The 12335-nt window shown below is 44.6% G+C and overlaps 1 non-coding gene and 1 pseudogene across 1 annotated transcript; both read left to right on the top strand.

Moving 5' to 3' along the window:
• Positions 1-90: 90 nt before the first annotated feature.
• On the top strand, positions 91-255 carry LOC148665544 (U1 spliceosomal RNA). The gene has a single exon (XR_015938647.1). It is a non-coding gene; the product is annotated as a U1 spliceosomal RNA (small nuclear RNA).
• Positions 256-11151: 10896 nt separating this feature from the next.
• Positions 11152-11270, top strand: LOC148665543 (5S ribosomal RNA; annotated as a pseudogene).
• The last annotated feature ends 1065 nt before the right edge of the window (positions 11271-12335 follow it).

The raw sequence follows: 12335 nt of genomic DNA, 5'->3' as shown, positions 1-12335 counted from the left end.
TGGTACCGTGTCAAAATGTAATGAGATGTGATTATATATACTGTTTTAAGTATGTATATTAATGTAAAGCTTTCTAATTTGTGATGTCCTGTATTTTTTTGTGAAAAGAAAATAAAGTTCCTAAAAAATCGATTCACCCATGGCGAGGCTCAGCCATTGCACTCCGGCTGTGCTGACCCCTGCGAATTCCCCAAATGTGGGAATCTCGACTGCATAATTTCTGGTAGTGGGGGACTGCGTTCGCGCTCTCTCCTGATGTGCTTGGTCCAATATCAGATACGGGAGAGTTAGGACACCATGAGCTGCGATAGGATCCCAGTTCGAAAGGAGTCGATGCCACTGCTGGTTCCCGATTTCTTTTAGTTAGAGGTCCGGAGAAGCATTTCAAGCTGGTTACACTACTCCTTCCGGACATTCATTCCCTTTTCAAAGTCAGTCGTTTTGCTGTTGTCTGCATTATTTAGGCTGATTATCGAGGTTAGCCTTTATTTGTTCATGGGGGCCTCGGTACTGTATGCTAATTCTCAAGACAGTTTCACCCATTTTCTGATTGCTAGGTTCTGTACCAGTTTAGACATGTCAAACAGTGAATGGCTGTACCTCTATTGTATCCGTGCTCAATGAATGAAATCAGTAATAAATGAATATATGTATAGTTATACGAAAAACAAGTGGTTTATCGACTCATCTTCATTTGCAGATTTAGAAGCAGCTTCGATATTCGGGGGAGGCGTAAAACATGGTGCTGATCTTTGGAAAGCAGGAGGCAAAACTGACACGTTCTCATACAAGGAGCTGAAACCAGGCCACCTGGGTGAAGATCAGGTATCATAACCGCTAGACCATATGGGAGCATACAGCCATGTTGTGCGTGCGTCATGTAAGCAAACTGTAATTGCTGCCTTCATGACCTGCTTGATGGAGAAAACACACAAGAGAGGCTCAGTTGAAATGCAGCGTCAGGACTTTTCCGACTAGTGTCACACAAAGAGAGTACATCCTTTCCTACTGGCTGTGTATGTCTCGGTAACTCGCTGTGATCGTATAGTGCTCAGAATTTGTGTTGTGGCCGCAACAACCCCGGTTCGAATCCGCATACTGGCAGAATAGGAGGAGTACTGCCTGACTGGATCATTGATGAACGACAGAGGCCACTCCAACCTCTTCTTGGTTTTCTTCAATGACTTACTAAGGATCTTCTTCACATTCGCCCATGCAGGGGAAGCCAGTTACACCAAAGCAAACGCAGGAAAGTGCATTTCAAGCAGAGACCAGGAGGGACTTGTTTACACCGAGAGTGGTCGGAGAATGGAACAATGCGCCCAGCCCTGTTGCTGGAGCCGATTCTTGATGAGATCTTGGGCTCACTAAGAGGCCCCCGCTGGATGCTAATCTTTCTGTTGTTCTTGCAGGTCCTGCGCTGCTTTTGAGCCGACAGAGCTCGTCCTGGTCTGTCGGCACAGCCCAATTGCAAATGATCGGCTCCACGTACAGAAGGAACGTGCGTTTGGTACAAGAGTGCACGAAGGCACCGGAAATACATTGGGAACAAATGACCGGTCGTTCAAGACCTCTGTGAAGTACAGGAGCGTGCAAAACGAGGCTGCTTCCACCCAGTCTCGAATCGGGGACCTTTTGCATGTTAGGCGAACGTGATAGCCGCTACACTACGGAAACCTGCAGTGACCGCTGCTGGTGTCTTGCTTGCATTTCGGGCTGAGAAAGGGACGCGTCACTTTAGGCAGGGTGCGCTGGAGAGAGGAACAAAGGGCGCGATGAGACAAAATACCAAAACCCGGGATCAAACCAGGGACCTTTAGATCTTCAGTCTAATGCTCTCCCAACTGAGCTATTTTGGCGTTGCGCAGAGCCCACAGCCACCTGCTCCAGCCTTCCTGTGTTGCGGCATGAGCTCACCAAGAGTAGCGGGAGAGTGTTGCAGGAACGTCACTCTGTAGGAAAGCCACCCAGGTGCACCCTCTGAGCTCTGTCCAGCGCATCTTCCTCGCATGGACTCCTCCCTGCGACGGGCAGGAAACAATAAGCAAGAACAGAACGACACCCCATGGGTGTCTCATGACCACACCTTAGGTTGTGACACGTGCAGGTGTGAGGGGTTGCCGGGCTACTTTGGAGCAGAGCTTGGGCGGAGGGGGGGCGGGAAAGCAGACAAAGAGGTGACACCTCAAGGTCTGCACGATCACAGCTCTCCGCCGCCCCAGGCTTCCGCTCGATAAGCTACTGGACACACCCGCCCCTCCTCACACAGACCGTGGAAAAGCCCCCGAGTGTGAGGGCTCTCTCTTCCTCCCAGGAGCTCTTGGACACGACGCACAGACAGGGTGCGGGGAGCCGCCGCCTGCAAACACGGCTCCAGGCAGGACTCCACTCCGCAGGAGCCGCAGAGCAGAGGAGATGGGGGCAGCTTAGCTCCTGTGCAGAGACCTGAGCTGTTGTTGCTGCGGACGCTGTCTTTTCTGCACTCGGGGTAGGAGTGAATGTTGAGTTGCCCTTAGAAATGAAGCAGAGCACTTCAACGGCACGGGTGTGTGTGTGTGCGTGCGCCCTGGTGATTCTGGGAGACAGATCGAACCTGGGCTAAAAGAGAGGGGGCTTAGCCCTCTTCCATTTGCTAGTTCAAAGTTGTACAACCCGTTTGTATCTGCTAGGCGGCGCAGTCGTCGTCCACAAAGAACGCTTTGAAAAGCGTCAAAGGCAAGTCATTCCGAGTCATTCGATTAACAAACAAGCGCTTTGTTATTAATACTCACACTTTGTTATGAACACTACCATTAAAACTACCAGTTGTACTCTCACTAATGTTAAAATGAATACACTAGTAGTAGTATTAGTTGCTGCCCGTGACGTCACATACACTCTCTGTGACAAATGCGAGACACCTAGACACATACTGTACAGTGACGTGCCGGCTGTTGCCGATGTAACCATACTTATGATTTATAAACACTGGAAAAAATGCATTTAAACTGTTACTTACATACATTTATCAACTTGGAATATAATTTTCTAGCTCTAGGATAGAGTTACCTAAATAATAATATGAATAATCATTGTTTAATTTCGGATTGAACATTATTAACACTAAACGCACTATGGTAATTGATCGATACAGTCTTTATTGACTGTTTTCTAGATATTTAAACAGGGTCAAGAAAAGAATCAGTACTCACCAATCAGTGAAGTTAATCGATTATTCTATGGTCCTTCAGTTGAATAAATTGGTTGTCGATACATAAATGATCAATAATTCTCCTCCGTTCCCTCCGCGCGTCTCCCGCGGTCTCACTCTCTGATCCCGGCGCTCTGGCTGGTGTCTGTGACGTCACAGCACTCTTTCTGACAAAGCAGAGCTGGAGGAGACTCCTGTCCGGAGCCCGGGGGGCTTTTCTTACAGAAATAAAATCTCCCCCCAAAAAAAAAAACACACCGGACTGTGAAGAGAAGCGAATCATCACAGTTGGAGAAGGAGAGCGACAAACCTAGGAATAAAATTCATTAAACAGAAAAAAAAAAGTTTACATCGCAGATTCTTGCGTTACAAAGCGTACCCGTGTGGAGCAGTAGAGGACAAGCACGAGTCCCTGAAATAAGCGCTTTTAAGAGTTTTACACGAATCTTCAGAGTAAAGAAGCCAGGAGGATCAGACTCCTGATCCTGGAGGTTAAAATGTGTATCCTGGTTTTATTTCCACCCAGCTCTCAGTTCCATTAGTGGTCTGATGATTTAAATTAACTGTAAAACTGTTACCAGACTTAATCTAAATTGTAAATTTATAAGACTGGCTACTAATAATAAATATACTGATCAAAGTGTCAATACTGGTGTTTATAAAGTAAATACTGTAGCATTTGCAGGTTCTTTTCAGAACAAAGGATGAGTGAAGACGCGATTAACAAACAAGCATTAACACAAAACCAAACAGGATATACACACACACATGAGGAGACTGACGGAACACGTACACATAGTTAGGGTGGTAATTACCTAACAACACACTATACTTTTACAAGACTACACAGGGCACTAGAACTACTAGGACATTATTTACACAGGTAGGGTCAGCTGCTGGTCATCGTGCTGACCCTCAGACTCTCCCCGGCTACCACTCCCAGCATGCCCAGCGGTACTACGAGCGCCTAGGGGCGCTTCCTCTTCACCACCAGGCGAGGGCGTTACAATATGGACTCCCAGGAGGCTCCCATACTTCGGATTCTTGCGTTCTTATCAGAACATACTGATGCGCAAACATATTCATTACCATATTTCAAAGCATTGGAATAATATATGTCGTACAGCAACACAAAAACAGGAAGACAAGTATCACAGCTACTATAATCGGTGTTAGCAACTTAAAGAAAAACATTCCCCCTGGCCCAAACAGTGATTCTAACCAGGAGAGAAATGGGTGAGGCTGTAGAATGAGGCATTAAAGCACATTCATAACAAGATGCATTTCTTTAACTTTACAGTATGATTTATAAGTTTATACCACAAATTACTCATATCCCCCTCATTATCAGTTTCATTCAGCCAGTTTTTATACAAAGAGGCTTCGCATTTAGATTCTTCCTCTTTCTGGGTGGTGACAGGCTTCCACATAAAAAGGAAAAAGGCTGGGCACATCAGTCCCAAGCATGTGATCCCCATCTATCCCTGTGGAGACATCACTCCTGCGCTTTGCTCAGTTCGTTTGTGACCTTTTTACAGTGGGAAGCATGAATTCAGGGCACCCTTTCCGTGACTTTCACAGCAGTCGCAGTGGTCAGCAGCCTTGGTACGGCCCCCTCCACCTGAGTGAACACCACTTCTTTTTCCTGAAGTCTTTCACCAGAAGAGTAATAACTCTTAGAAAAATCTACACATTGTTCCACTGCCTCAGCTGTGCCATTTTGCAGAACAATTCTAGCTGAAGTTGTAAAATTTCTCATTGGCCCGTTCCTGCAAAACATCTTATTATGAACAAACAAATCATAATAATAATGTGCATCTAGGGGAATCACTCCCAAGGGTAACCCCCCCTTAAAACTATATTGTTCTACCTATCAGGTTCTGCCACTAGATAAGAGAACCTTTCCCATGATTTTTTTTTACCTTCATGATCCCTTCAGGGCGTACAATTAGCACAGAAGCAGCAGCTTTAGTCCACATGTTTTTCAAGCAGGATATTAACAGTATGATTATAACGAATAATACCAGACACACGAATATGTATTGAACCAGAGACCCTCTCCAGGTTCCTAGCACAGACTGTAGCCATGCACCAATGCCCCAATCATCTGGATTATAATTATGATATATATTTTTCTTCATCATAGATGTGCTTTGCTAAGTCATTAATTTGCTAATAATTGTCTAGAATAGAAGTACTGTTTAGTCTTTGCTCACCTAAACAGCTGTCTATCACCCTAATAGAGAATGGCCTAAAACTGTGATTATAGCAAGGAACATACAGTTATTTCCATTCTAATACATCTGAGTTACACTCAGACTAAAAGCAGGGCTATTTACCCATGCCAATAAACCTAAATAATCACCTCTATCAAAGGGGATTACTCCCATGAGCATCTTTTATAGCAATACAATCCCAACAGGAGCTCTGATTATTATTTGTGGCTGACTGATAAAGTATTGATTCCATATCCCCATTTATAAAAGTAAAACTCCTTACACTTAACAGGTACACTGTCACCCCCCCTCAGGAAGCTCAACAAACACAGAAACAGTGACAATATAATAATGTTCACTTAGTCTCTGGTGCAGTGGTTCGGTGTCAGCGCAATGCGTAGATCCAGCAAGCTCATCCTGTCACTCAGATGGCAGTCGGTAGTCGGTAGTCAGTTGCACTTGATATGGTTCTTCCCAGCAGGGTTGCAACATCTGGCAGGGTATATCTTCCTCACCCACACCCACTCGCCAGGTATCAGGTCGTGTCTTCCCTCTACTGGAGGTCTCCAAGCGTCCAGCACCTGTTCACCAGCCCCGTGCACCACCTCAATTAACAATCTACAATACTACAATAGAGAATTAGCAAATTCAACAATCCATTAGCCAAATTCATCCCTCCAGGAAGTTTCGTTGATTGGCCTGTGATGATATCAAACAGGCTCTATTACACAGTTCTGTTTGATCCAGCCCGCATCCCATGGTGTTCCTTCAGTCTGATGTCTAGTCAATCTTTTCTGTTCCTTCATTCCACTGTTCCAGCAGACTGAGGGTGATCTCAGTCCATCTCACCCCGAATAATCCAGCCACAGCCTGTCCCTTGATCATAATACATGCGGTAGGGCAGTGCCCACCAAGGGCTTATCTCCATCATCAAGTGTTTGGTGGACACAGAGGCAGTGACAGCAACCCACTGGGAAAACAGATTATAAGAGCCAAGGTTGTAAACATTCGCTACTGCATGAAAGGTTTCTCAGGAGCAGGCCTTTTGAGCTGTAGCACCTGCACCTGAACTGTAGTTGAGTTCCTTTGATAAGCATCACATTGAGATACCACATAAGTGGCTACTGCTTCAAACACGGTCCCCACCCAGGTTTGGGTAACCGGCACACCATTTGACTCACACCCAGGTGTCCGACAGAGTGCATTAGTCGAGCTACAAAGGGCATTAGGCTGTGAGGGCATGCAGAGCGTCCAGTGTGCTGGCAGCACCACATTCTTTTCTAACCATGTCCTTTTCTCTGCTTTAGAGGCCTCAGCCTGAATATCCTGTAGCTGTCCCCTTTTCACCAACAGAGGTCTCACAGGGGTCTCAGACTCCTGTTCTACCAGGACTGTGCACCTGACAGCTACATCTGCAAAGTTGTTCCCTCGAGTTACTGGAAACATTTCTTTATTATGTGATTTATACTTTACCACAGCTACTTCAGTCAGTAGCTGCAAAGCTTCTAACAGTTCAGAGACAAACCCAGCATTCTTGACTGGAGTCCCTTCCATGTTGGGGAAATCCCTATTCCTTCACTGCCATCCAAAATTGTGGCATACACCAAATGTATATATACAGTCTATATAAATTGCTACAATTTTCCATTTAGCATATTTACAAGTTTCAATTAAATCTTTTCATTCAGTCTGCTAGTTCTACACCAGATTATTCACAGTTTATACAGCCAGGCAGGTAGCCTGCACAACACATAAACACGGCCCCTTGGCCACCGCATCAAGGGGTCCTGAATAATAATAACCCACCAGACGATGCCTATCTCCATGCTCCTGCACCAGCACAACGGCTCACAACCCATTTCTTTCACTTACAGACAGATTACATACAGATGATCAGTCTGAGGGAATACAGTCCAGGGCCAGTGTCTGCAAGAAAGCTTGCTTCAAAACATCAAAAACGGTTTCTGCTGCAGGGGTCAAGGCAATTTTGTCTTTAGACTGCACTACCCCCCTTAAACCAATACCTCACTGGACAAGCTCGTTCTGAGAAGGCATTCACCCTGGCTTTATCATGTAGTTGGTTTTATACTCCTTTTTCCCTCTTTAGATCCAATACTTGGAGTAGCCCGGCCTTATGGATTCCCTCATTAGGTAAAACAATCACAATATCACATAACTCTATTGAGTTAGTTTACATAAATGCTATTTCATGCAGTAATTCCTTATAAAATGCTGCAGTCTGGGCCTAAAATAGGTCTGGGGTGTCCCCCATCCACATCAGTAGTTGAAACTGTACATCTTTTCCCAAGCAGACTGTGACAGCTTATATTTGCTTTAAACACAACCCTTGCACCCCTTCTCCTGTAGCCTCCTGTTACCCGTTAGAAAACTTTATATCACATCTTTATGCTGTTTTAGTCTAAAAACAGGACAGCTGTGCTCCTGTGTCCCCCAGTTACTGCACACTGTAAGATTATTTCACTTTTATTTAAATCCTGAGATAAATTTAGGAAGGCTACAGAGGGGTTTACTAGATTAAAACTGTTAGTTCACGCATGGCTCTCGTTTCAGCTTCTGACATGTTCTTTAATTGTGAAATCAAGCCTCTTTCTTACAATTTCTCCAAAAAACACCTTATTTTAGTAACTGCACACCATCTTATTAGTAGTTTTGTCTTTGGGGTTTTATATCTCGGTATAACATTAAAGTCGCACAATAATTTCGACAAACTGGCGGCTCCCTTTTCTCCTCCTTGGGAGTCTTTTTACCTCCCATTTGCAGCGCTTGCACTTCTGCATGCATGCTTCACGAGTTATTAAATCAAATCTGTCTCCGCTGTCCGTAATATCAGGAAAGCATAGTTGTACATTCTTGGCAACATCATGTTTTAACCCACTCAAGTAAATTTGTTTTATTACTGTGGAAGTATCTTCATTCACTTCCTTCTCATCGGCTTACCCCGAGTATACTATCCATAAAGCTATAAACCTTTCTGTTAAATCTGAAACATCCTCACTTCCTTCTGCTGACATGCTGTTACTTTTCTCTAATCAGTTTTCGGTGGGTAATGCTCTTTCAAAAATCTCCACACTAATTCCCACCCTTCTCCTAGATTCTCTCTTAAGGCGTTCTATTTCTTCTTTTGCTGTTTCTTTTTCTGCATATATAACTTTGTTTCATTCAGCGATTGCTTTTAGCTTTTCCATCAGAGATTTTTGCGTCTCATCTATGATATTCTGTTGAATTCTCAAATATTCCTCTAAATATTGTTTATTTTTATCCAAATGTTCATAGACTTTTCTACATTCCTGTTCAGCCTAAATTCCGTCTGACATATTTCTTTTAAGTTTCACTTTGGATTAATCAAACTTTTTTTTTTCTTCACACCAAACCATTTTCACGTCCCCCACGCGCCCCGCGGAACCCCCCAGTCGAGACAAACTGACGAACTATCACAATTCGGGAACACGGACCAGGTTCCAAATCCTGGCTTTAAACACACAGTTGAATCAAGTTACCATTTTCGGCTCTTCTGCGAGTACAGTTCTAGTTACTACCTTCAGCCGTACTGCAGTTGTGTACCAGGATGCAACACCTGGATTGTTTCGCACGGGCAGGGCGAGACGCTATTCCTTCAGCAATCCCTTTTTTTCTACCCCACCTTCACAAAACAGGCATCTAAAAACACATACACCATTAACTCATTTTTCTGTTGTACTTGCTTCAGCACCACAGCAACATGGAGAGGACAAGGGACTTTTTAGAAAAGAGGAGTCCTTACCTCTTTTTAGAAGCGGCCGCCTAACTTTTCCTCTCCATGTCTGTGTGGTTTAATTTAGATGGATACTTCTTCATCATTTGGGTCACGTATCCGCCAATCTGCCTCCTCCTTTTTAGAGGACGTTGTAAACCTTTAGGAACAATATGATCTAGCAACAAGGTTATGTCACTGTAATTAGGCTTAAGACAATCAAGAACAAGGCTTGCCTTTCTTCGAAATTCTTTACGATCATCAGGCAATTTAGGAAAAAGACTTAACTAATGCAAATAATTCACTAGGAGACCAATGTCAATGTACATATGCTGGAGTTCCTTCTGGACCTGTAAAAGTGCACATTGGCATTTCACGAACAAGTGAAAAGGCTTTGGCTCCGGACCGCTTTCTAGTTTCGGTGGAGACTTTTTCTTTTTAGAAGGCATGGCCATGACTTTAGCTGCAGCTTGCTGTTCTTTAGTTTCAAGACTAGTCTTTTTTTAAGCTTCCCATTATTTCTGTGATTCCTCTTCCCATTACATAAGTTTACCAATTCACTTTCTTTCCTTTCTTCTCCTTCTCTTCTAAGTTTCCCCTTCTTTGGGAAACTTCTTTTTCCTAATTCAACTTTCCTCTGTCCATTCTGATTCACTTACAAAGATCCTTCATAGTTATGGGCCCCTAATTATCATATATAAATTATGTGCAAGTTCCCTTACACCTATTACCCTAGCTTTACAGTTCATGAACATAAAACATTTTTTTTACTCTAACCCAGGCTATAATTGTTTCTCTGAATTTGTCGTACATGTACTTTTGCTGGACTGTTCGGTCCCATTTTCATCTTTGAATTTTAATTTCCCATTTTTACCGATCGGTGCCTTACTTAGAACCTTCTCACATCAACTTCTCCGCAGAGCAAAAACCACACGTCTGTGTTAAGATAAGTTCTTTATATGAGTCCCAGACTCATCAAACCCGCGTGAGAACACCCCTGTGGCTCGCTTCTCAAACTATTAATTTTTAAGGATCTCTTACTGGCGTCAGACAGCTGCCATTCTCCAGACGCGTCTCTGGAAGGATAAACAATTTATCCTCCGAGGTTCGTCCAATTTTGCTAAAATTGTCAGGGTCCGGATGGAGTTTTAGCAGCCGTTCGTTTCTGACGAGATGAGCCCCCAAATTGTCATGGAACTATCAAGGAAGCCACAAGAGAGAGTTCTCACCTGAGTAAGGTCTTTATTTCAATATTGCAAGCCCTGCTGCCACTTTGCAAAGTGCAACCAGAGACTCAATTTGTTACAAGCAGTACAGGGTTTTTAAAAGACGTTGCGCTGTAAAAAAGCTCAGCGCTTTGTCCCTTCTAAAAGTTCCCCTTTCCCTAAGAGAAAACAGATTACATCAAAAAGCGAGAGAAGAAGCACTGGATTTGTTATTCAAAGCTAATCAGTTACTTTCAGCTAATTCTAACGACCCAGACAGCATATATTGTTTTGGTACATTGTCTTCTAAAGTAACCTAAACAGTGTAATTTGTTGATGCACTGTTTTCTAAAATTCTGCACGTACTGTAGCACAGCATTTACATCCTTGAAATATATTATCTTAAAGCACCAATATATTTTTTGCAAAGCTCTCTACATTTTAAGAATCAATGTACTTATTAGATTTCCACTTCAAGACTTGTTCGGCTGGCGTTCTGGGAGTCGCGTTTTTCAGAATTGTATTGAGATCGTTTCCCACAGAGCTCAGATGTCAAAGCACAGCAGCAGCTCTCCACAGCGATCCTCTATAGCGCCCTTTCTCCCGCAGCTCCGTCCTCATTGGAAGGAAGCAAGAGTGAAAGGCTGAAGTGAAATAGAGCGGGGACGAAGGCAGTGAAGAGAGAGAACGTGGGAAGAAGAGAAAAACGCAAGGGAAAAAAAGCAGCGGCGTAAAAGAGGTGACGGAGCTGTCCTCTCTATAAGAAGGGTGCCAGCGAGCCTTGCTCTCGCTTACGGCCACACCCCCTTGAGCACGCCTGATCTCGTCTGATCTCGGAAGCTAAACAGGGATGGGCCTGGTTAGTACTTGGATGGGAGACTGTCTGGGAATACCAGGTGCTGTAAGCTTTTAAGCGCAGGAGGCGCCCTATCCCCGCTCGCTCGCTCATTCCCCTGTTCACACGTGCAGTGCGGCTTTTCTGTCTGTTTTTTTGTCAGCTTTGGCGAGACACGGGTGCTTGTGTATTAGCGTGAGCGTTTTTTATTCTGATCATGAACAGTTTTACAAGTCCGCAAAGGATCGAGGAAAGGTTTATCGCCAGCTGAAAAGAGACACAGCGCTTCTGCTGTGGAGACTTGTTCGGCTGGCGTTCGGGGAGTCGCGTTTTTCAGAATTGTATTGAGATCATTTTCCACAGAGCTCAGATGTCAAAGCACAGCAGCAGCTCTCCACAGCGATCCTCTATAGCGCCCTTTCTCCCGCAGCTCCGTCCTCATTGGAAGGAAGCAGGAGTGAAAGGCTGAAGTGAAATAGAGCGGGGACAAAGGCAGTGAAGAGAGAGAACGTGGGAAGAAGAGAAAAACGCAAGGGAAAAAAAGCAGCGTCGTAAAAGAGGTGACGGTGCTGTCCTCTCTATAAGAAGGGTGCCAGCGAGACTTGCTTTTGCTTATGGCCACACCCCATTGAGCGCGCCTGATCTCGGAAGCTAAATAGGTATGGGCCTGTTTAGTTCTTGGGTGAGAGACCGCCTGGGAATACCAGGTGCTGTAGGCTCTTAAGCGCAGGAGGCGCCCTATCGCCGCTCGCTCGCTCATTCCCCAGTTCACGCGTGCAGTGCGGCTTTTCCGTCTGTTTATTTGTCAGCTTTGGCGAGACACGGGTGCTTGTGTATTAGCGTGAGCGTTTTTTATTCTGATCATGAACAGTTTTACAAGTCCGCAAAGGATCGAGGAAAGGTTTATCGCCAGCTGAAAAGAGACACAGCGCTTCGGCTGTGGAGACTTGTTCGGCTGGAGTTCGGAGAGTCGTGTTTTTCAGAATTGTATTGAGATCGTTTTCCACACAGCACAGATGTCAAAGCACAGCAGCAGGTCTCCACAGCGATCCTCTATAGCGCCCTTTCTCCCGCAGCTCCGTCCTCATTGGAAGGAAGCAAGAGTGAAAGGCTGAAGTGAAATACAGATGCAGCCATT

Source organism: Lepisosteus platostomus, chromosome 5 (assembly GCF_059453375.1).
Source record: "Lepisosteus platostomus isolate fLepPlt1 chromosome 5, fLepPlt1.hap1, whole genome shotgun sequence".
Lineage (NCBI taxonomy): Eukaryota > Metazoa > Chordata > Actinopteri > Semionotiformes > Lepisosteidae > Lepisosteus > Lepisosteus platostomus.
This window is presented reverse-complemented; position numbering and strand designations above follow the sequence as displayed.